Raw genomic sequence first — 24,849 nt, forward strand, 5'->3', positions numbered from 1 at the left:
GTCAATGGGCAATAAGCATGTGAATGAGCCTCTTGCTTTTATTTGTGGATTATGAATGGACAAAAAGAGATGGAAAGTGCATGTAAATGGAAAGTATGAAGTGAAATGAGGTGAATGGTTTATTATGAGGTATGGATGTGATGGAGACAATAGTATCTGAAAGTTTTTCAAGTGTTTGGATCTGATTTTGCATTAGCATATTTCCTCTTTGTTGCTGATCATCCTCTTATGAAACAAATTGGTCTCTTAGAGAGACACCATTCTCTTATAGTCATTTTTCCTTCCTCTTGGAACCTGCAAAAAAACTAATACTTCTTCTGCAATGGAATGTAAGATTATCAAAGGAGAGAGATGGCCAATCTCTCTAGTTATGATATTTACACACAAAACTAAGAATTTGTATTAATGAAACAAGTTCTCAAAGGAAAAATCAAAAGAGTTTATACGTGCTTTGGAATTAGTGCCTCAAGTTGATGTTGCTTCTTTTCAGCAATTTATTTCATTATTTTCCATTTCAAACTCTAATGATGGATTTCTCATTGTGTAGATCTTGTTGAGATCTTTCCAACGGTACTTGAATCATCAAAATCTGATTTTGCATAAGAAAATTAGGTTGATTTGAACAATGAGGTTTTTCAGCTGCGGAATTGGAGAATAGCTGCAGAATTGGACTTTAGCTGCGGAATGTGTACAGTTTCTGCAGCTAAAAATCTTGACTAAAAAGTTAGCCATTCATCTTTCATCATCAGTCCAAAATTAATCAATACCTTCAGAATAGTGAGCAAATAACTTATTCGTTTCATTGATTCAAAATTTTTAATTTTTTTCTTGACATGCAGCGACTTAGTGTGGCGACTTAGTGATAACACACACCATGACTTCCCTTTGACCGGAGTATTTTTCATCAACCTGGATCAAATGAATAGGACACCATCCATGTAATGATATTTTCCCAGCTACCCATGTGGTTTGTTTCATCTCTTGACACCTATAACCTATAGAAGTAATAAAATGGCTACGAAATTGCCAATTAGCTGCGGAATCAGGCTGCATTCCACAGTGAAAAGACAGTCAACCATTAGTTTTCTAATTTAAGTTATTGGAAAAGAGATTTTATGCAGGAAAGTACCAGGGGGAGAGAGCCTAAGATCACAGCTGGTGCACAAGACTGATTATTCATGATCTGCTATATTTTTTTTTAATTTTCTTCACTGTCTGCCTGAAAAATAAATTTTTTGTAACTGGTATATGAAGCAAAACAATTTTAATGATGAAAATATATCAAAGTAATGGAAATGTATGATCTTTTCAATAGCTTTGATGACTCCCTCAGTTCTGTCCTCACAATGAGACCCATTCTGCCTTTTTTTACTGCGTAAACATGCATGAAAACAGAGTGGTTATGTGGAAGCAAAACGATTTCAGATGGTAACAAGCAAATTTCTGTATTTGCAATTAAAATTAACACAGCATATGACAAATGCAGAGCCAACATGTAGATCTGTCTCTAACATAACAAGCCCTTTTGGTCAAAGTAAAGGAAAGTTTACAAATTAGGCAGAAGCTCAAATTAGCTCATTTGAATGTGGCTCTCTCCTTTGTCCACAGAAAAACAAGAACAACAATATCACGAGAATAATGCTTAGTTTATTGCTGGAAACTCTTCTCATTTCTAACTCGTGTAAGGTGATTTTGTCCCAATATTGTGCTCTCTCTTGCAATGTAAGCATGTAACCACCATGAAGCATTTAATTACAGGTTAGCAAGTGTGTAAACAATTCCCTTTCAAGCGATTTAATCACACATAAAAATTTTGCATGATAGAATTCAGATCCAAATTGTGTAGCCAACAGACGTGAAAAGCTTTGAGAAAGAGTCATATTCAATTAAAATTGTTGTTAACAGGTGTTATGTCTATTATCGAAGAGTTGTATCCAATTAGAATTGTTGTTAACAGGTGTTACGTCTATTAGCAAAGAGTCGTATCCAATTAGAATTGCTATTAATCAGCAGAGCAGGTGTTAGACGGGTGGCAAAAGGTGGGAGAATATAATCAGCAAATGGTTAATTATCAGCACACCATTGATTTCAAATTGGAAGCAGCCGAATTAAATCAACTGTCAGTTAATTGATTCAAATTCCATTTTTCTTCACGTGGCAGGCAAAAAGAGGCTTCAGAGAACTGAGAAATTCTCTTAAACCGCCACGAATTTCTTAAAACTGTTTCTGGGTTATCTAATTGACCCTATTGGAGAAAAAACCCATGTTTTATTTTTTTCAAATTTGCCTCCGTTTGGCCAAATCGTGCATTCAAAGTTTGACATTTTTCTTTGTTTTGCGTTTTTCCTGAATTGCTGTGGTTGAATTTCATTTGCAGGTCTGCTGTTTATGCTTATTGATTCCTAATGGTCGTGGTTTTGAAATTGTTTGTAGCAAATGAAATCTACTTTACAGGCAATGTAGTACTCGTGTGCACGATCAGTTGACAAACCCAGGCACCGACTTCCTTTATCTGATCAAAACTGCTTTCCCACTCAATATTCTTCAGGTTAGTATCAGACTCATGGTCTCTTATAGCCAATTTTGCACCAGTTGAATGACAAATTTACTTAGAGTTTACAGCACCTTTCCAAATTAAAACACCAGCAAGTGCAACATCGATATTTATTATTTTTCTTGCAGTTGCTGAAGCACCAAATGTAGCTACAGCTGCCATACTAGGAGGAGTAACCTCACGATAGCCAGGACAACCTCCAGACTTCCCATCTAAGCCACCAACTGGGAACCTACTGCCAAAAGGTCTCGTTGCCAGATCATCTTTAAGATTGTGTGTTACTACATTTACCTTCCCAAGCTCCTTTTCACCATGGGTAAAATGGCACTTGTACCCAAATCAACATCTAATATCAGTACCAAAATTACCACAAAGAATGCAGGTTTCTATTGAGGCCATAGTGAAAGCTAGGATTGAGGATAGCCATAGATTGTTTTTCTCTTCTTCTTTTTTTCTCTGAAATTGTAAATTTTTATAAGAAGGATTAATGATTTTCAATTTCAGGTAACAAAGACTTCAAGGAAAACATGCTAAAAACAAGACTTTGACTGAGGTCTTAAGCTGTTTTTTTATCAATCTGAGCTGGGTGACTAGGATAGGATCCATGTCAGGACAATTCCGGAGATGCCCATGTGGTCAGTTTCTTCATTGGATGCCTGTAACCTGCTAAACCTTGAAATCAGCTGTGGAATTCACAATTAGCTGCGGAATCAGGCTACATTCTGCAGCTAAGTTGCAAAATCTTATTAAAACAAGATACCGTGTTTTGATGACCACTACAAACCATAACCAGTCAATCTTGAACAGTTTGAACCTATCAAAGAAGTTGGGTTTCATTTTTTTTTTTTGTTTTATTTTATTTTATTTTATTTTATTTATTATTGAATCAATTGAAATGATGAAGTTTATTTTGTCCCCTTCTCTCTCTCTCTCTCTCTCTCTCTCTCTTTTTACATAACAATCCTTTTTCTGATCCTCCAGATCACACAAAGTGCAGGAGGAGAGCATACTCAAGAATTATTAAATTTTTTTTTACTTAACAATCCTTTTTTCTGATCCTCCAGACCACACGAAGTGCAGGAGGAGAGCATACTCAAGAATTATTAAAAAAAATTTAGATGTAAGAAATAAGGTCTCCTAATTATACTTCCCCGACAACGGCACCAAAATGTCTAGTCAATATAATGTCTTAAATTTCTCTACATAAATTATCAATCTGAGTATCGTAAACTAATGAAGTGTGGTGCACCATATGTGCTTAGTTAACCTTTTTTCTTACTTCGTTGTTTTATAGCTTTTATCTTGTTTTGGGGTTTTGTTCTTGTTGATCTCCTAAAGTGTCTAATGCAAATGGAAATCCTATTCTAAGGTCTTAAGAATACTTTTAAAGGTCAAGTATGGATAGAGATTTCAAGACAAGGTTTATGTCCCTTATGGTAACTTCCAAAACTTAGCGCTTTAGAATATCTCAAAACATGTTATTGATCAAATCAGTACTTGAACAAAAGCATAAATATGCAGCTACTTAAATCAAACAAAAGATGAAATACTGATCATGAAATCACTGTCTCTGCTGTTTATCTAAATACAGAAATAAAAGTTAAGCTATTTCACTCAAACAAATCAAAAACTGCAAACTAATAAAAGTAAAATCAATTTACTTCATTCATAGTCCGATAGCTCACCAAGTAGTCTAAGCTATGGCTTTAGGAGATAACGTCAATGATATAAGCAGTTTGATATCTAATTGCAGAAAAGTAAAACTAAAATCAAATCACATCATTCATAGTCCGATAGCTCGCCAAGTAGTCTAAGCTATGGCTTTAGGAGATAACGTCAATGATATGAAGAATTTGATATCTAATTGCAGAAAAATAAAGCTAAAATCAAATCACATCATTCATACTCCGATAGCTCACTAAGTAGTCTAAGCTATGGCTTTAGGAGATAACGTCAATGATATGAAGAATTTGATATCTAAACTAACTAACAAAGCAAATGAATAAGACTGAAATCAAAGCATAACTGAAATCGAAAAGCTAAAAAAACAAAGTCAACAGAGAGGCAAATCTCATGTCACTATTTGATGGAAAAAAATGTAAAGAAAAACTAATCTACAATCAACTGGTTGAACACACTTACATGAATTAAAATTGCATGAATGGAAAATCTAATCTATCAAGCTTGAAAGCAATAAAATGACATAATGAAATCAAAGTAAAATTACAAAATAAATTTTACTCTACTTTACATTCTAATGTGCTCCATGACCTCTACTTCACATCTCCTTCCATGTTGAGAACATCAAAGCTTTATTCAAATTCTTCAAAATTACAAAGTACAACAAAGCTCTCCAAAGCTTTCAAAAGCCATCAAGGAAGAACTACAAAGCCAAGCTAAGCTAAGACTAACAAGCTAACAAGCTTAATAACTCACAAGCTCACCAAACTCTAAGCTAACAAATGAAGGAGAGAGATTTCCTATTTATACAAAAAGATGAGAAGCCATCTCATTAATGAGAGTCCATGAATCTCTCCCTCTACCTCTAGAGTTCTAATCAAAATAGGAACTGATAAGACACATGTCTTCTTAGAGTTTCAGTACAATTAGGAGATGTGACACATATCCTCATGATCCCATGATCCTTTCCACTCAAATTCGAATTTGGCCTTACAGTGCCACATAAGGGTCTTCTAGAAGCCTCCTTTTAACCTACACATGTCAACAATCTCAACCCACTTGTTAGGTATAAGCATATGCACATTATTTTCTGATTTTTAACCACAAATTCACTTAAAAAGGCTAAGAATTAATAAAATTTGGAAAAACATAAATGTGGCCCAATGATAATGAAAGTGGGATAAATGTAGTGACATAGTAGTGAAATGGAGGTGATATAATGGACATAGTAGTGAAAGTGTAATGGAAATAAATGACATTTTCAAGACTCAACAAAGAGATGCTCTAAATAATTTAAGGCATGAACAATTTAAAACACATTTTTAAAGTACATCATTAGAGAAAAAAATAGTATTTATATTTTTTTTACATGAATTATATGAATGAGTGAACTTTATCATAATTGTGAGTAATTTGATCTTTATATATGATCCAAAGAGGTATTGTGGATCCTACATTGCATTCATAGAGGTTTAGAAATGGAATTTTATGTGTATTTGAAATAAATAATTATAAATAACCAACCATACAATAGATTGCATGCAATGTGCAAAAATAAAGCTTTGTAATTACATATTATTTTAAGATATTGATTAATTAATAGTTGATTTCTTTTATAAATAGACATTTTTTAATACTGTATTGGGGTTAATACATATGCTATACTATTCTATAGTTTTTTATTTCAAATGAAGTCTCTAAATAAAATAGAATTTCATTCCCATATCTTTAATTTTAGGTGTTGTCCTTCCCCAATTCAGAGAATGTTTTGTTTTGAGCTTGACTTCTTAGGAATTCTGGTTTCAAAAACTTACTTAAATTTAAATATATTTGTTGGTGATATAAAGTTAGACTAGTGAGTTGTTATGCTTCTTTTTTCTAAAGATGTTATGAACCATCTCACAAAAAGATAGAAAAGATAGATCAATGACTTCAAAATCAACATCTTTGAGGGGGCAACCTCCTTTACATTACACAAATGAACAATTCTTGGATTATACAAATGAGTAAACCTTCTTTCTATATATAGGAGTCTAAGGGGTCATAATATAATCAAATCCTACATAACAATAATAATATAAGGGCACAACAATAACAAGAGTGGGCTTCTATGGAGCACATTGATAACAATATGGGGATAATAGCGGCACAATAATAACAATAAGGGCTACAAAGACAATAGTAATGGGGGAATCACTAGTATTATAAGGACCTAACATGCCCCTCTCCTTCAAAAAAGTGTTGTCCTCAACGCTTGAGTAGTTTTAGATTCTTATGTATAAAATTCTCATCCTCCCATGTGGAATCTTCAGTGGGTAAGTTCCTCCACTTGATGAGATAGTCCAAAATTGATTGATTTCCTAGCTGTCAAGTTCTTATTTCTGTGACTGCTTCAGGTTCCAATATGATTTTTCCTTCCTCATCAAGTTTTGGCAATATTGTTTGAACTGGGAGCTTGTCACCAATAACCTTCTTTAAACCTAAAACATGGAAAACTAGGTGCACTCGGGAAGCTGCAGGAAGCTTCAATTTCTATGCCATAGTACCAATCTTTTGCAATGCCTTGTATGGACCACAATACTTTGGTGATAATTTTTTATCCTTCTTAGCTTGCTTGAGGCACATTTGTTTATATGGTTGTGGCTGTAGGAATACCCAGTCACCTACATCAAAACTTCTTTCACTGTGATTTTGATTTGCATGCTGTTTCATTCTATTCTGCGCCAAAGTGAGGTTATCCTTTAAAAGTTGGAGAACTTGTTGTTGATGCTTGATGTGTTATTCCACTACTTGAACCATATAATTTTCTATTAAATACAATGTGATGGATGGTGGATGATATCCATAAAGCGCCATAAATCATGTCATTTTTGCTGCAGTATGGAAGGAAGTGTTATACCACCATTTAGCCAGAGGCAACCATTTGACCCATTGTGTCTATTTATCAAAGACAAAGCAACGAACATATCCTTCCAAACATTTGTTTACTATATTAGTTTTCCCATCATATTGAGGATGATAAGATGAGCTATGAGCTAACTGAGTACTGAGACAAGAGAATAATTCTGTCCAAACATTTCTAGTGAAAATGGGATCTCTATCACTTACAATAATCTTTCGGTTTCCATGTAGCTTTTGAATTGTTTCCATAAATGTAGTAGAAACTGTACTAGCTTTAAATGGATGAGATAATGCACAAAAGTGTGCATACTTGGTAAGTCTGTCAATTACCACCATGATGACACTCTTTTCTTCGGACTTGTGTAAACCTGTGATAAAATCCATTGAAACCTCCTCCCAACATTGGCTTGGAATGGATAAAGGTTGTAATATACCTGGTGTCTTAATTGTTTCAACTTTATTTTGTTGGCAAACCAAAAATTCCGCCACAAACTTTTGAATATCCGATTTAAGGCCATCCCAAAAAAGATTCCTTCTTAACCCTATGGTAAGTTTTAAAAAATCCTAAGTGCCCACCTAAGGGGGAAGTGTGCAGTTCCATAAGAATATTTTGTTTGAGTTGGGAAATCTTACATAGGTATAAGCAATCTTTGTACCATAACAATTCATTTTTCCAACTAAATGCATCAGATGTACTAGCATCTTGTTGTAATGTTTGAATGAGTGCCCACACTTCTTTGTTATTATTCCATTCATCCCTTGCTTCGTTTATCCAATCTGGTTGGATAATAGAAATGGTTCAAATCAATGTTTCCACATCATCATCCTTTCTTGAGAGTGCATCTACCACAACATTTTGCTTCCCTTTTTTGTAGATGATTTCAAAGTCATAACCCAACATCTTTGTGACAAATTTTTGCTGCTCTTCTGAGATAATCTTTGTTCTAAAAATTATTTAAGACTATCATGATCTATTTTTACTGTGAAGTGTCTTCCCATTAGGTAGGGTCACCATTTCTTAAGTGCGTGTAGTATTTCCAACATTTCCTTCTCATTAATAGCTTTGTGTAAATACTTTCCTTCGATTGGACAACTTTCAAAAGAAATGGGTCTTTCTTCTTGCATTAAAACAACACCAATTCCATTTCCTAAGGCATCACATTCCACAATAAAGGTTTATGTGAAGTCTGACGTAGCTAAGACTGGTGCTTGGCACATTTCCGCTTTTACATGTTCAAAGGCCTTTGTTTGTTCTGGAGTCCATGAAAATGCATCTTTCTTAAATAATGTTGTTAGAGGTGCTGAAATTCTCCCATAAAACTTTACAAACTTGTGATAATACCCTGTCAACCCGAGAAATCCTCATAGATGCTTTATGGATGTGGGAATTTTCCATTCCTTAACGTCGTTAATTTTTCTAGGGACTACCTTAACACCTTCATGAGATAAAATATGACCCAGATATTCCACCTCTCATACTCCAAAGAAACATTTGGAGCTTTGTGCATATAATTGTTTCTCCTCCAATAGTTTGAGCACCCTGTCAATATGTTGAAAATGATCCTTCTAAGAATTATTGTAGATTAGTATATCATCAAAAAATACTAACACAAATTTTCTAAGGAAGGGTTTGAAAATGGAATTCATCAAACCTTGAAATGTAGAAGGTGCATTGGTAAGGCCAAAAGGCATGACCAAAAATTTATAATGACCCTCATGAGTTCTAAATGTTATTTTCAGAATGTCTTCAGTCTTCATTCTGATTTGATGATATCTTGAACAGAGATCCAACTTGGTGAAGTAAATTGATCCAATAATTCATCAATGATAGGAATGGTAAATTTATCTTTAATAGTGAGCTTGCTGAGCTCCCTATAATCCGGACACATGCGCCATGATCCATCCTTCTTGTGCACCAATACTACTGGAACAGAGAAAGAACTTTGACTAGGTTGAATTATACCGGCCTCTAACATTTCTGAAACCATATGTTCAATATCACTCTTTTGGGCATAGGGATATTTGTAATTTCTGATCTTTGGAGGAAAACTTCTTGGAATCAAATGAATAGCATGATCATGATCAAGAATAGGTGGGAGGCCTTTGGGAGTCTCAAATACCTTGGAATTATTGTCCAAGAATTTTTGGAGATCTTGAGAAATAGATGATTTTGATGTGGGAACCTCTAGCAAACATAATTGTGAAACTACACCTCATTGTTCTTTCTTTAGAAGCTTTGTTATTATGTTAGAGGTGATTATCTTTCCTGGTTTCCCTGTGATACCCCTTAATTCAACTTCCTTTCCTTCCAAACAAAATTTCATGAAAATTAAAAACTTTTGTACCCAAGGATTGTAGTCATTGGACTCCTAATACAACATCAGCACCACCCATTAGAATGGAAAGCATTGAGCTATTCAATACATATTATCCCATGGATAGCTTGATATTATGTCACTTTCCAGAGAAATTTATAGTTCCTCCACTTGCAGCCATCACTTGACACTCTGGTGCTGGATATAGGAAGCAATTCAATTCCTTGGATATCTTACAATGAATAAAATTATGGGTACTGCCTGAATCAATCAACACTATTACCTTTTTCTTCTTGATATGTCCTTCTATCTTGATAGTTTGAGGAGTGGTAATTCCAGCCAATGCATTACAAGATATGGTTGGATTCATTTATGTTGGCATTATGATACAAGTGTTTTCCTTGATGGCAACTCCCTCATGGGTCATTTCAGTTTGATAAAAGGCAACTCACAGTGTAACAGGTCTATTCAAAGGTAACAAGGCACTGGTACAGAAGAACAGAAAGATAGAACTAAAGTATACTAATCATAATGAATAAGTTGAAGGTAAAGAATGGTGAAAAGAAGTTTAAGATGTATACGCAGGTCCACTTAGTCAAAATAGCATATACACGCTAGTTCACAGAACAAAAGATGTGTATACATATACACGCACCTTCACAAGAAGAAAAGCACATATATGTGCGAAAATAAAGGAGATTCAAGAGTAAACAATACCAAGGGTCAATATCATCATATTAGCCCACAGTATTGAGTAGAGTAATGACTATTTGATCCCGTCTAAGAATACCACGAGTCCTAAGTTGTTTTGATCCGAGGTATTGAGACTAAAAACTATATAAGGAGGAGAAGATCATAAGGCCATGGTGTGAAAGTGAAAGGGTTTCTCAGGAATAATTCTATCTGAAGTATATTATATGTTGCAAGGGCTGTGTTTGTGATTTAATATTTAATATTTTGTGCACCTTGAATTCAATGTTGGATTAGGATCATGAGACCTGAAATGACTTATCATTGAATGATCTGATATTGGTTGGGCTAGATCTGATTGTGTACACCTGTTTTATTCTTTAAATGTCATGATCTAGGTTTATCTGAAGTCTAGAATAGCAACAAAGTTGTGAGTTAATATTTGCATATATATACGCTGGTTCGAATTGGTAAAAGCACGTATACATGCAGGTTCGACCCTTCAAAGTAGTGTATACAAAGGAAAATCCTATTCTTCATAAATGACTGATCTATCTAATCAATTCTACTATTTTACTGTTGTCTGTCAATGAAGTCTTCCTAGATCTGAATGTAAAACTAAATGCATAAGGAGTTTGGTGTTTGATTGATTAATTGTCTAAGTGAGGAGGGTTATCTCTACTACTATCTGTGTAAAGCTCTGTAAATTGACAATAGATGTTCAGTATATTGCCGGTTGGTACAGACTTGATTTAGAAGTTTTATGTTTTATTAGTTTTGAAGGTATATGCAAGTTTGGTTAAAGAAAGTAGTGTATACACACAGGTTGGGTTCAGTAAAGTAGCGTATACATTCTGATGCATGATTTTTGAGGTTGCAACTGGTTTTGAATGATGATGCAAGTTTTTGGGTTCAGCAGAGTGTTCTGGTGACAATGATCTGACTGATCAGATTATCTGGTTATTGGTTGATACAGTTTGAAAGTTCTGATGGGTCAAGTATGAAAATTTGATGAAACAAGGCCTTCATTTGTATTGTTGTGTACCAGGAGCATCCAGTCTGAAAATTTATGAAACGTGGTCCCTGGAAGAAGAGAGAAGGTCATAGCCTTCTGTAGGTCGACGCTTATGTACTAGTAAACATATTGGCTAGTACAAGATCTAGGGGGTTGCAACTCCCTTCCAGTAGAAGCTGCAAAATGAGAGAAGGTTGTAGCCTTCTGTAGGTGGGTGCTTGCGTACTCGTATGAGTCTGCACTAGTACAATATTGTAAATAGATTTTCTTAATACTAAAAGAAGATAAAGATGATAGCAACAGGTGGTTTTTCTCCCGAATTGGGTTTCCACCTTAAATCTTGTTGTTCATGTGTGTTTCTTATGTGTGATGGTTTTAATGCATTGTTTAATAAGTTACTGATGCACTGATTAAAGATCAACACATGATAAATTGACTAAATCATAAGTTCTCTAGGTATACGTTGTTTTCTCTAATCACAGTAGCATGTACACGCTAGTTCACTTCATAGAAGTAGCGTATATAAATATGTTTAGGAAATGAAAAATTATTGAACTAATAATATTGATTCACCCCGCCCTTTCAGTTTTATTTCCAACATTTGGTATTAGAGCCAAGTTCTTCAGAAGAAGCTTGATCCCTTGAAGGAATATCTTTTAAGATGAATAATCACGAAGGCATGGGATCTATTAGACCACCAATCTTCAATGGGAGCAACTTGGTATATTCGAAAATAAGAACCAGAGCCTATCTTCAATCGCTTGGAGAGGATGTTTGGGAAATTGTGGAAGGAGGATATCAATTTCCAGAAACAATACCTACAGACTCTGCAGGTAAGAAGTTATATGAAACCAATGCCAAAGCTGTCAATACGTTATTGGGAAGTCTGTCAAAATCAGAATTTGTCAAAGTCATGCAACTCAAGATAGCCAAAGAAATATGGGACAAAATCATTCAGAGCTACGAAGGAGACTCTCTGGTAAAATGTGTTAAGCTTCAAACTCTTAGAATTCAGTATGAAACTCTTAAGATGCATAGTGATGAGAGTATTGCTAGTTACCTTTTACGTATAGATGATATTTTTAATTGTATGAAGAATCTGGGTGAAGAGATCAGGGAAGCTACTTTAGTTGAGAAAATTTTGAGATCTTTGTCTTCTAAATTTGAGTCAAAAGTGTCTTCCATAGAAGAAAAATAGTATCTTCAACTATTAGTATGACTAAACTCCATGGAATCCTAACTGCCTTTGAAATGAGAAAAGGAGGTCCATCAGATATGAGAGAAGTCGCTTTTAAAGCATCAACAAAGGGAAAAGAACAGGAAGAGCACAATGAATCGGGATGCATTTAAGAAGAAGAAGATGAGGTAAATGTTTTCAAGAAGCTTCAACGAGGTTCCAGAAGATTTAGAGGTAAGCTACCTTTCAAATTCTTTGCTTGTGGTAGAGTTGGCCATTATGCTACCAAATGTCCTCATAAAGATAAATATGGAAAGGGAAAGGAATATACAAAAGGCAATAGAAAACAGGTTGTCAATAGAAGGAGTTCCTATATGCATGAAGATAGTGACAAAGGATCAGAAACTTTAAATGAAATCATCAAAGTTCAATGTTGTCCTCTTATAAATACGGGTCTTAGATATATTGAAGAATCATCTCAATCACAGAAGTTGCCAGCCTCCACCAAAAGCTATCTTGATGCTGCAAAGACCAGTGAACAATATGTCAATCGTCAGAAAAGGCCTAAAAATACTCATCAGGTAAATAATACTCAATTTACTCCAAGGATGAATATCAGTAGAAGCTTCAACCAAGAGGTAAACAATGCCAAAAGATTCTATGATCGCAGAAACTTCTTTAATGGGCAATGTTTTTCATGTCACAACTTTGGGCATAAGGTTTCTCAATGTGTTGATTACAAAACCACCATCACTAGAGAAGCTCGAAATCAAAGGAGTGTAATAGGAATCAAGAAAAGTTAATATAATAACTTTCACCTCTTGAAAATTAAATAGAATGTTCAATTTGTAACAACTTTGGTCATGAAGAATCTGAATGCAGGAGAAAATTTCAGCCAACACTTCAAAAGGAGAAAACATCATTAAATCCCAAGATATGGACAAAGGAATCTCAATCAAAAAGATGTGTCATACCTCTATATGCAGAAGGAAAAGAAAATCAGTGGTACATCAACAATGGATGCTCCAAACACATGATAGGTGATAAAGAGAAACTTCACTCGTATAATGCTTTAGCAAAGGAAAAGAATGTCTCATTTGGAAATGACACTCTAACTGTCATTAAAGGAAAAGGTTCTATTTTCTTGAAAGAAAAGGTTAAAGCTGGAAATGTCATGTATGTAGATGGTTTAAAGAATAACCTTTTTAGTTTCAGTAAAATGTTTGATCAAGGAAATGAAGTTTTGTTTTGATCAAATGGATGTGTGGTCCGTGAGTTTGATACAGGAATGGTCGTGGTCAAAGGTACAAGAATTCCAAACAACTTATACATACTCAAACGGGGACAACAACAATGTTATCTAACCAAAACAGATGAAAACTGGCTATGGCATAGAAGATTGGGACATCTAATATTTTCTCAAATAAGAAAAGAATGCAAGCTCAAGGTAGTTTGTGATCTTCTGAATATCAACATCCCAGAAAATACCATATGAAAACCATGTCAAATCAATAAGAAAAATAGAGATCATTTCAGTGAAAAAGAAGGATCAGCAAGGCTCTTGAACTCATCCATACTGATTTATGTGGAACAACAAGGACAAATTCACCTCATGGAGAAGAATACTTTATTTTATTTATTAGTGATTTTTCCAGGATGCGTTGGATAAGTCTACTGAAGCTTAAATATGAAGCATTTGAAAAGTTGAAAGCCTTCAAATCTTTAGTTGAAAATGAATCAGATCGAAAAATCAAATGTCTCAGATCTGATCGAGGGGGAGAATTCATATCAGATGAATTCTTTGACTTTTGCGAACAACATGGAATAAAAATTCAATTCTCCATCGCCAAAACTCCTCAACAAAATGGCTTGGTGGAAAAAATGAACAGAACAGTTCAACAAATGGCTCGAGCTATGCTTGATGTGTCTGGAACTCCTGCAACCTTCTGGGGTGACGTTGAATTTGCTATCGTGACTATTCTCAACAAAGAAAATGTTTGGTTAAATATCAATCAAACTCCATATGAACTTTGGTATGGTAAGCCTCCTACTGTAAAACACTTTAGAGTTTTTGGAAGCAAATGTTTCATCAAAAGGGCTGATGAAAAACTTGGTAAGTTTGAACCCAGAGCAGATGAAGGAATTCTTCTTGGTTATTCATCCAAAAGTAAAGGATACAAATTTTATAATAAAAGACTTCGGAAAATTGTTGAATGCATTGATGTTGTAATTGATGAAGCATGCAAAAATCTGGAAAAAAATGAAATCAACAGAGGAATATGACAATGAAGAAGATGGGGAATGCTTTCCCGAATCAAATCAAAATGATATAGAAGAAGAAGCCAATGAAGCACCAGAAGAAGATAAAACAGACACGGAAAAGACTCCATCTAGGTATGTTCAGAAGAATCATCTAGAATCTCAAATTCTAGGAGAAAAAGGGTCTGGAGTATAGACAAGAAGAACTCTTACAAGGACCTCAAGTTATCTAGAATTACTATCCTCCACAGAACGACAGAATGTAAATGAAGCTAGCAAAGATGAATGTTTGGTTAAGGCCATGGATGAAGAACTTTAACAAATTGAAAAGAATGATACTTGGGATTTAGTTCCTAGACCTCATGATAAAAATGTTATAGGAACAAAATGGATATTTAAGAATAAGTTGAATGAAAATGGAGAAGTTATTAGAAACAAGGAAAGAATTGTTTGTAAAGGATATTCTCAACAAGAAGGTATATATTTTGAAGAAACTTTTGCACCTGTTGCCAGACTTGAAGCCATAAGAATGTTTCTTTCTCTTTCTAGTTTTTGAAAATTCAAAGTATATCAAATGGATGTAAAATCAACTTTTCTTAATGGAGATTTAGAAGAAGAATTTTATATTGAGCAACCATAAGTATTCATTTTAGGAAATGATGCAAAACTCGTATGCAAGCTCAAAAAGGCTCTCTATGGTCTGAAATAGGCTTCAAGGGCTTGGTATTACCATCTTGACAAATATCTACAACAACAATGTTTCACAAAAGGTTCTACAAATAGCAACTTATACACAAAGATTGAAAATGATAAACTGCTAATTATTGTTGTTTATGTTGACGATATCATCTTTGGTAGCAATGAAGAATCCATGAGTTAGAATTTTTCTTCACTAATGCATCAAGAATTTGAAATGTCCTTACTTGGTGAACTTACATGTTTTCTTGTTCTACAAGTACAACAAACAAAAGATGGTACTTTTTCTTTCACAAACCAAATATCTCAAGCAGATCTTGAAGAAGTATAGAATGGAAGATACTAAACTAGTACGTACTCAAACGGTAACAGGATGCAATCTCGATTCTAACGATGAATCACCAACAGTAAACCAACCAACTTACAGATCTATGATTGGAAGTCTGGTTTATCTAATAGGTACTAGACCTGATATCATGCATGCAGTAGGAATTGTTGGAAGGTTCCAAGCAAATCCAAAGGAATCACATCTTCAGTTAGTTAAAAGAATTTTCAAATATCTTCAAGGAACTCAAGACTTTGGACTATGGTATCCTAAAGAGACAGATCTTACTCTTCATGCATATACAGATGCAGATTGGGAAGGAAATGTTGATGATCAAAAGAGCACTAGTGGAGGAGCATTCTATATGGGTTCACGGTTGGTGTCTTGGTTCAACAAGAAACAAAGTTTGATTTCCTTATCTATAACTGAAGCAGAATATGTGGCTACTGTATCTTGCTGCACACAACTACTTTTGATGATGCAAATATTACAAGACATTCAAATCACATGTACTCCACCCATCTCCATTATATGTGATAATACAAGTGCCATCAATATTTCGAAAAATCCAGTCATGCACTCTAAGACCAAGCACATACCCATTAAGTACCATTTTGTACGAGAACAAGTGCTTGAACAAAAGGTTAAATTGGAGTATGTTCCCTCCAAATAACAGGTTATTGATATATTCACCAAACCACTTCCCAGAGAAACATTCAAATATCTCAGACAAAAACTGGGAGTATTTGTTGCATCATCATGCTGTTAAATCCAGTTTTCAGAGGAAGGTTCTTATACGCGAGTTTCATGAAGTATAGTCATGTATACACGTGGGTTTTTGTGGATGCAGAAGCGTATATGTTTTTCTGACAGAAAAACAGTGGGTTAGACTCTAATATGGGTGCTCAATATGATAGTGATGATTACAGTCTCACAATATGCTTTGTTCAATGATTTTTATCTGACTGACAAATATGCCTTGATGAATGACTTATTGACAATGCATAGGTAGCACAGGTTCAGGGGGCGCATTAGCCTTCACACGCATTCTGCATTGTTGGCATCATGGTTTCCGAGTTCAGCTATGGTTTCAGATATTTATATTATTTGTTGCATAAGTCATGTAAAGATCTAGGGTGTGATATGACTCCTTCTGTCATAGTCTATGTTTGAATGAGTCCTATTGGACATATAATGTAATTTGTATACCCACTATGCCTAGGATGGATGATGTAATAATTGTTGTATTTATATTATGTATAAACAATTGGTATATACCCACTTGGTTGGGTGGAGGCATCAAATGTGGTGTATCCCCACTTGGTTGGGTGATTGATGTATGTATGAGTCATTGGTCTTAGGAAGGACATACTCACTTAGTTGAATTATAGAGTCATGTTATTCTTTTGAAACATATCTCTACATAATTTGCATGTACTCAGGGGAGCATGGACAACATAATGTATATCAAAGGGGGAGAGTAGCTTGGTCCACCCTTTACCCTTGATGTCAAAGGGGTAGAGTATTTTGGTGTTGCATGTTATCTCTAACAGTTTCTACAACTTGCAGTAATCAACACCATCATAACACCATCATGGTTTCCATTAAGTCCAAAGGGGGAGATTGTTGGCATTATGATACACGTGTTGTTCTTGATGGAAACTCACTCACAGGTTAGTTTAGTTTGACAAAAGGCAACTCACAGTGTAACAGGTCTATTCAGAGGTAACAGGGCATTGGTACAAAAGAACAGGAAGATGGAACTAAAGTCTACTAATAATAATGAAAGGGTTGAAGATAAAGGATGGTGAAAGGTAGTTTAAGATGTATACGCAGGTAGTCAAAACATTGTATACACATTGGTTCACAGAACAAAAGACGTGTATACACATTGGTTTCAGCTGGTTATGAATGATGATGTGGATTTCTAGGTTCAACACAGTGTTTTGGTGACAATGATCTGACTGATCAAATTATCTGGTTATTAGTTGATGCAGTTTGAAAGTTCTGATGGGTCAAGTATGAAAATTTGATGAAACGAGGCCTTCATTTGTATTGTTGTGTACTAGGAGAATCTAGTCTGAAAACTTATGAAACGTGGTTGCTGGAAGAAGAGAGAAGGTTGTAGCCTTCTGTAGGTCGGGGCCTACGTACTAGTAAATAGATTGTTTAGTACAAGAGCTAGGGTGTTGCAACTCCCTTCTAGTAGAAGTTGGAAAACGAGAGAAGGTTGTAGCCTTCTTCAGGTGGGTTCCTACATATTGGTATGAGTCTGCACCAATACAAGATTTTAAATATATTTTCTTAATATTAAAAGAAGACAAAGACAACAGCAACAGGTGGTTTTTCTCCTGCATAGGGTTTCCACCTTAAATCTTGGTATTCATGTGTGTTTCTTATGTGTGCTGGTTTTACTGCATTATTTAATAAGTTACTAATGCACTGATTAAAGATCAAGACATGATAAATTGACTAAATCATAAGTTCTCTGGGTATACATTGGTTTCTCTAATCACAATAGCGTACACACGCTAGTTCACTTCACAAAAGTAGCGTATATATATATGTTTGGGAAATGAAAAATTATTGAACTGATAATACTGATTCACCCCCCCTCTGAGTATTATTATTTCCAATGATTTCTTATTTCTCTAGGGTTTGTTCCTAGTGTATATCCTCTTCTTTTTTATGTTTCTCGTTCCTTTTCTTCTTCCTCTTCACAATCTATTTAAAATAATTTCTTCTAAGTACACTTATGACCTTCAGTGTATTTGCTATCACAATTGTAACAAAGCCCTTTTTCTCTTTTTTCTTCCAATTGTTGTGGTGTCAACCTTGTAGGTTGTGGAAGGCTAGGGGAAACAACACTTCCATATTTATAGTTGTGAGTGGTAAGCTTCCTGGTTGCCATAATTTTTCTTTCCATTTTTCTTACCAACCTGAATGCCTTCTCCAATGAATCAAATTCCCAAAGGCGAACCTCATGTTGGATTTTATCCTTTAAATTCCCTATGAACACATCAATCCTATGCTCCTCTAGAATATCTTTTACCCTTATATTCAATTTTTGGAAGTCCTCAATGTGTTTCATCATTGAACCCTTTTGTTTGATATTTACCAATTGGCTAAAAAAAGTGTTTCTTTTTGTATCCTCATAATGTGTTATCATTTATTCTGTAAAAATTGCCCAAGTGACAATTTGTTTATGAGAGAAAAGACATCAATACCATACGAACTGATTTGGTTCCAAATATAAAGTTGCAATGTATACCTTTTCTGTGTTTTGCACATTATGGAGATCGAAATATTACTCCATCTATAGTATCCATGTTATGGGATCCTTGCCATCAAACTTCCTCATATTGATATTTGGAACATGGTGGGTCTTCAATCCAACTTTAGAGTCTATGAAATCATGAATAACATTTCTTTTGTTCTCACCATGACTTTCCTTTACTACTCTTTCACCATTAGTAAAAATTTCTTGTAGCAATTTTGTCAAACTTGTCTTCAAATCTTCCATTTTTCCTTCCATCTTAGCTTCCATGTCATTCATCTTAGCTTCCATGCCTTTCTTTAAACCATCCATATTAGCTTCCACGTCATTCATCTTAGCTTCCATGCCTTTCTTTAAACCATCCATCTTATCTTCCATGCCATCCATCTTAGCTTCTGTTACTTTTTGTGAGAGTGAATTTTGTTTCACTTGGTCTTGTAATTTTTATATATCATGTTGCATTTATTCCTCTTCTTCATGGATCATGTTATGGATTTTAGGTTTCTTACTAGGTGTTTCCATTTTCTTTCTTCAGGGAATCAATTAATGATAATTATTCTTCACTATGCCCTTTGAATTCCTTCAAACTAATTTTTTAAACCAAACGTATGCAAAATTTTAAAAAAACTACACACCTTTTTTCACTTTGTAGGAGCTCGATATTGAATCTGATTTATCTCTGACATTTCAGATCTCCAAGGTCTAAATTTTGAGCTGTGGTAACCCTATAAGTCCTCTTTCCAACGCCACGAGTCTGATCGAAATTGGATTCTCCAAGAAAGAGTTATTCCCAATCTCCTAAGATGACCTGATTATACACTTTTTCAGTAGAGTAACTTGTGCGAAGTGGCACATGTCACTGTTTCAACCTTCGGACCTACAAACGATGCATATAAAACTATAGTTTGTCCTCTTTCTTTAACTTCTTACGAAATTTTAATCTGATACTCAGAGAGAAATTTATGACTATTTTCCCAAGGTCGCCTATTTGGGATGTAATTCGGGAGCCTGCAAAAACCCTAACTTGCTTAGATCATATCTCCGCAAATATAGTGAGACAAGATCTAAAATTCAAACCCGAGGATCATCAGGATTGCGGCTCAAATGGTTTTTTTTTTATCTTCTGAAAGGTCACAGAAAAAAAGTTATAGTGAAAATTCTATGATGACCTGTTTGGAGCAGTGAAACCCTAGAATCCAAAGCTCTGTTACCAAATGTTATGAACCATCTCACAAAAAAATAGAAAAGATAGATCAACGACTTCAAAATAAGCCTCTTCAAGGGGGAAACCTCCTTTACATTACACAAATGAACAATTCTTGGATGATACAAATGACTAAAACTCCTTTCTATATATAGGAGTCTAAGGGGTCACAATATAATCAAAGCCAACATAACAATAATAATATAATGACACAACAATAACAATAGTTGGCTTCTATGGGGCACACTAATAACAATATGGGGACAATAGCAACACAATAATAACAATAAGGTCTACAATGACAATAGTAATGGGGGAATCACTAGTATTATAGGGACCTAACAAAAGATAACTACTTTCAAGCTTTCCAAGTAATTTTTATAAAAAAAAATGCATATAAAAACACAAAAAAATTGATTAACAAATCTAGATAAAACATAAAATTACAAAACATGTAAAACAAATAACCGTCATGAAATTTCCACTTAACATACAAAATTAATTTTAAATTTTAAAAATAAAGAATAAAAATTTATGCATATTTCAATATGTACATTAAGTAAAATATATAGACGTTCCAAGGGAGAACTTTGATCCTGAAAATAATAAAGAGATAGGGCAGAGTTAGAGCACGGCATGAGCGATGATCAAAATATACGAGCCATGATTTTTTGTTGGAGACGGTCACTTGTTCGTTGGGAATCCCTCTCACCCTATATTTAACGGGTTCAACCCTGCCAGCCTCGATATATGGTTTGGCCCTACTTTTTTCCTTAAGGAAAAATCTTGGAACAATAAGAGCCACCTGTAAATTATTCCCTCCAACACAGGCTTATTGATCAATAATTTCATTATTGTTTTCAATACATATATATATATATATATATATATATATATATATATATATATATATATAGAGAGAGAGAGAGAGAGAGAGAGAGAGAGAGAGAGAGAATTCTAATTGTATTGGTATTAGTTTTTGAATTTATGGTATTAGACATTTTTAATAATATTGGTATTAGTTTTTGAATTTCTAGTATGAGAGGTGTGCTTTTTTCAATGTTTAATATGGAATTGACATATAATATTTTAAAAATATATTAATAATAAAAAATTCAATGTATGCATAAAACAAAACAAAACAAATTCTTATTTCATGATATATGTGTTTTATTTTTTAAGTAGTGGGAGATGTCTATTTAATAATAATAATAATAATAATAAAACATTTTAATGTATACAATGTGGGAAATAAATAAAATATTTAAATGCCCATGTTGATTAAAATATTGCAATGTCAACTCTCTCTCTCTCTCTCTCTATATATATATATATATATATATACACATATATCTTAAAAAGTAAAACATCTTTATGATTAAAACATTTCATTGGTGTATGTTACTAAAAATGAAGCAGACATAGAATTATTTTTATACTAATAAGGGGTTGACACATGGTTTTCTCTCTCTCTCTCTCCTTCTCACACACACATATAACTAGCATAGATCTATATTAAGCCTCGATCTATCAAGTGCTGAGAGGAATTAAAACTCCCCAAGGACAAAACTTTTTCTCAAATCTACACCTCAAAAGATTTGATTCCTGCCAATTTTTCATAAATCCGGATTCAAAATAAATCTATATTGATTTTCAAATAATTAGCACTGCTTAATCTTTTAAATGAAACTATACCTCAAAAAAAAAAAAATTAAAAGAACTTTTACACATAAATTAATATTTTTTTAAATTATAAATTAAATTATATATATATATATATATATATATATATATATATATATATATATATATATATATATATATATATATATATATATATATATATATATATATATTAAAGGTGGTTCATGGACATCGAATGGCCACTACATCCACGTGAAAAATCCATGCATATCAACCTGAAGGGATCTATCCTTTGACCAAACAAGCAAGGCCTAACCCTAAGGGCATCTAGGAGTTTTGACCCCGTGACCTCCCAACTAGCGAGTACTTAGGAACATGAACTCGACCAACTAAGCTAACCCTTGGGGCTATATATATATATATATATATATATATATATATATATATATATATATATATATATATATATATATATATAGATATAGAGAGAGAGAGAGAGAGAGAGGTTATTGATGAGTAACTTTTCCACTTGTTGAAAGATTATAACAAAATATCAATGCTTCTCAAAAACTTAAAAAAGCAGGGAAGCATTTTTAATCTTTTCTTGTGACATAAAAAGTTAGTAAAGAATTTTTATATTTTCTTGTATAAGAGATGATATGTTCTTGTGATAAATATTATTATTTATATATAACAGATGATATTTGTTAGGAATTTTTAACTTACTCAAACGAGTGATCAATTCATGATTATTTAAAAATAATAATAATAAAATAGTATTAATATTACGAATGACTGGGTCAAAATCTTTGTTCACACTAGGGTTGGAATTTGACGAGCATTTTGCTCATCATAAGACATTTTTCCCATATTAAGGCTAAAAGTTTTACGTGGCCGTCTCTTGTGAAGTGGATTGAACTATGGAAAAAGTATTTCTAACTTTTTATTTTTTTTCAGAAAACATGATTAATATCTTATCTCAAGCTTCAAAGGACATTGCCACCAGGACAAGTTCCATACGTATGTATGTGAGATGTCAAAATAGATTAAATGTGAATAATATTCGAAGCATTTTGACAATATCAATATATTTATTTTCAGATTATTAATACAAAAATCAATTTAGGCTTTCATCGTTTCTGTAGATTTTCATGTAGACTCACAACTCATGCAATGTACTAAAACACAATACAATAATCTACTCTACTCTTTAAACAACAAAATCCATGAATCGATGAAAACAATAATCGACAAGAGGAAGATAATAAAAGAAACATAACACAATTGTTTCTCTAGGGAAAGCCACTGCGCAAAACCCCAACTATCTATTGCATTAATAAAAAATTTGAGTGATAATACAAAGCTTGTTCTCACAAGAACAATTCCGCATAAGTATGATCAACTCTCTACCTCACCAACCCGCACTGGCCAACACTTAACGAATTTATGCTGCCTGTTGAGCTCCTATTTCCTTGTGAAATTCCTTAGAGGAATAGCCCATATTTATTTGGGAATTCCTTCTTCCATAACTGCGCAATCCAAAACTAGGTCATGTTCTGATTGCATGCATGATTTGTACAACTCGAATCATTCTACAAATGATAGTACATTGTCCCTGCACTCTATTCTCAACTGGGTCTTTCTATGAACTGGCATGCATGAGTTTCTCATGAGGGAATCTTCAATTAGCTGGAGCAACACTGAGGATGCACCAATGCACCAACTCACTACTAGACCTCTACTAGTTCCATAAACAATTAGAACTAGTTTAGCTGCCTATAACTTAGTCAAACTAAGTTATCTAATTACAACTCAAATAAACTCATCATGGACCCCTATAATTTAGGGAGAACATATACATTACTATAGAAATAATTCGAACTTGAAATTCCTAAGCTAATTAAGTCAATTAAACTTAATTAAATATTTACAAGTTGCTATGAGAATAGAATTCAATTTTAATTCATAGTTTAATTGAAGGACAAATTAAACTAGAATTTCTTGTTTCCATTTCTCAACACTCCCTCTCAACAAGAAAGGGATTATCAACTACCCTGATCCTCTCTCTGTGAAAATTAAATTCACATATTGACAATGCCTTTTTCAAAAAGTCAGCATGTTTCTCCTCCGTGGGATTATACTCCAACAACATAATCCCCTTCAATACACAATCTTTGAGATGATGATATCGGATATCAATATGCTTGAACCGATCATGAAAAATTGGATTTTCAGAGAGTTTGATACAGCTCTGATTATCGCAGTAAATCACAGTTGGATCCATCTGTTGACCAAACAAACCAACCAGAATCTTCCTCATCCATATGGCATCACATGTTGCCTGACTTGCAGCCATGTACTCTTCCTCTGACGAATTGGGTGCAACCGATCTCTATTTCTTGTTGTACCAAGAAACTGTCGTTGCCCCAAGACTGGAGATCCCTCTTGATGTGCTCTTCTTGTCGGATTGACTCCCTGCCCAATATGCATCAGTGAAGCCTTGAATATTCACTCCCTCCATCCATCTGTACCACAATCCATACTGAGTAGTTCCCTTGAGGTATCTCAACACATGCTTTGCCGCCTTCCAATACAGCATGGTAGGCCTAACCATCGCTTGACTAATATGGTTAGTTGCATATCACATATCTGGTCGTGTGTTCACCAAATACATGAGTGAACCCACAAGCTTCCTATAAACAGTAGCTTCCACTACTTCCCCTAAAGTAGCATCCTCCTTCCTCTAGTTACCTGCTAGAGGATCTCCATGGTTTTTCTAGTCTCCATGCGGAACCTCCCAAGTATCTCATTGGCATACTTGCCCTGAGACACAAACAATTCCCCATCACCCTGCCATACTTCCATGCATAGAAAGTAATGCATGAGCCCCATGTCCTTCATCTCAAACTCTCTTGCAAGGTCCTCCTTTAAAGATTTGATCAGCTCATCATCACCTGTCAAAATCAAATCGTCGACATATAACACAATGATCAACAATGTACCTTCCACCACTATGTGGTACAAGTTAGCATCCACTTCACTCTTGGTGAAGCCCAAACCAGTGAAGTAGTTATCGATCTTAGTGTGCCAAGCACAGGGTTCTTGCTTCAAC

The sequence above is a fragment of the Pinus tabuliformis genome, chromosome X, assembly GCF_031772625.1.
Source record: "Pinus tabuliformis cultivar Carrire ecotype Pingquan chromosome X, CPIR1, whole genome shotgun sequence".
Lineage (NCBI taxonomy): Eukaryota > Viridiplantae > Streptophyta > Pinopsida > Pinales > Pinaceae > Pinus > Pinus tabuliformis.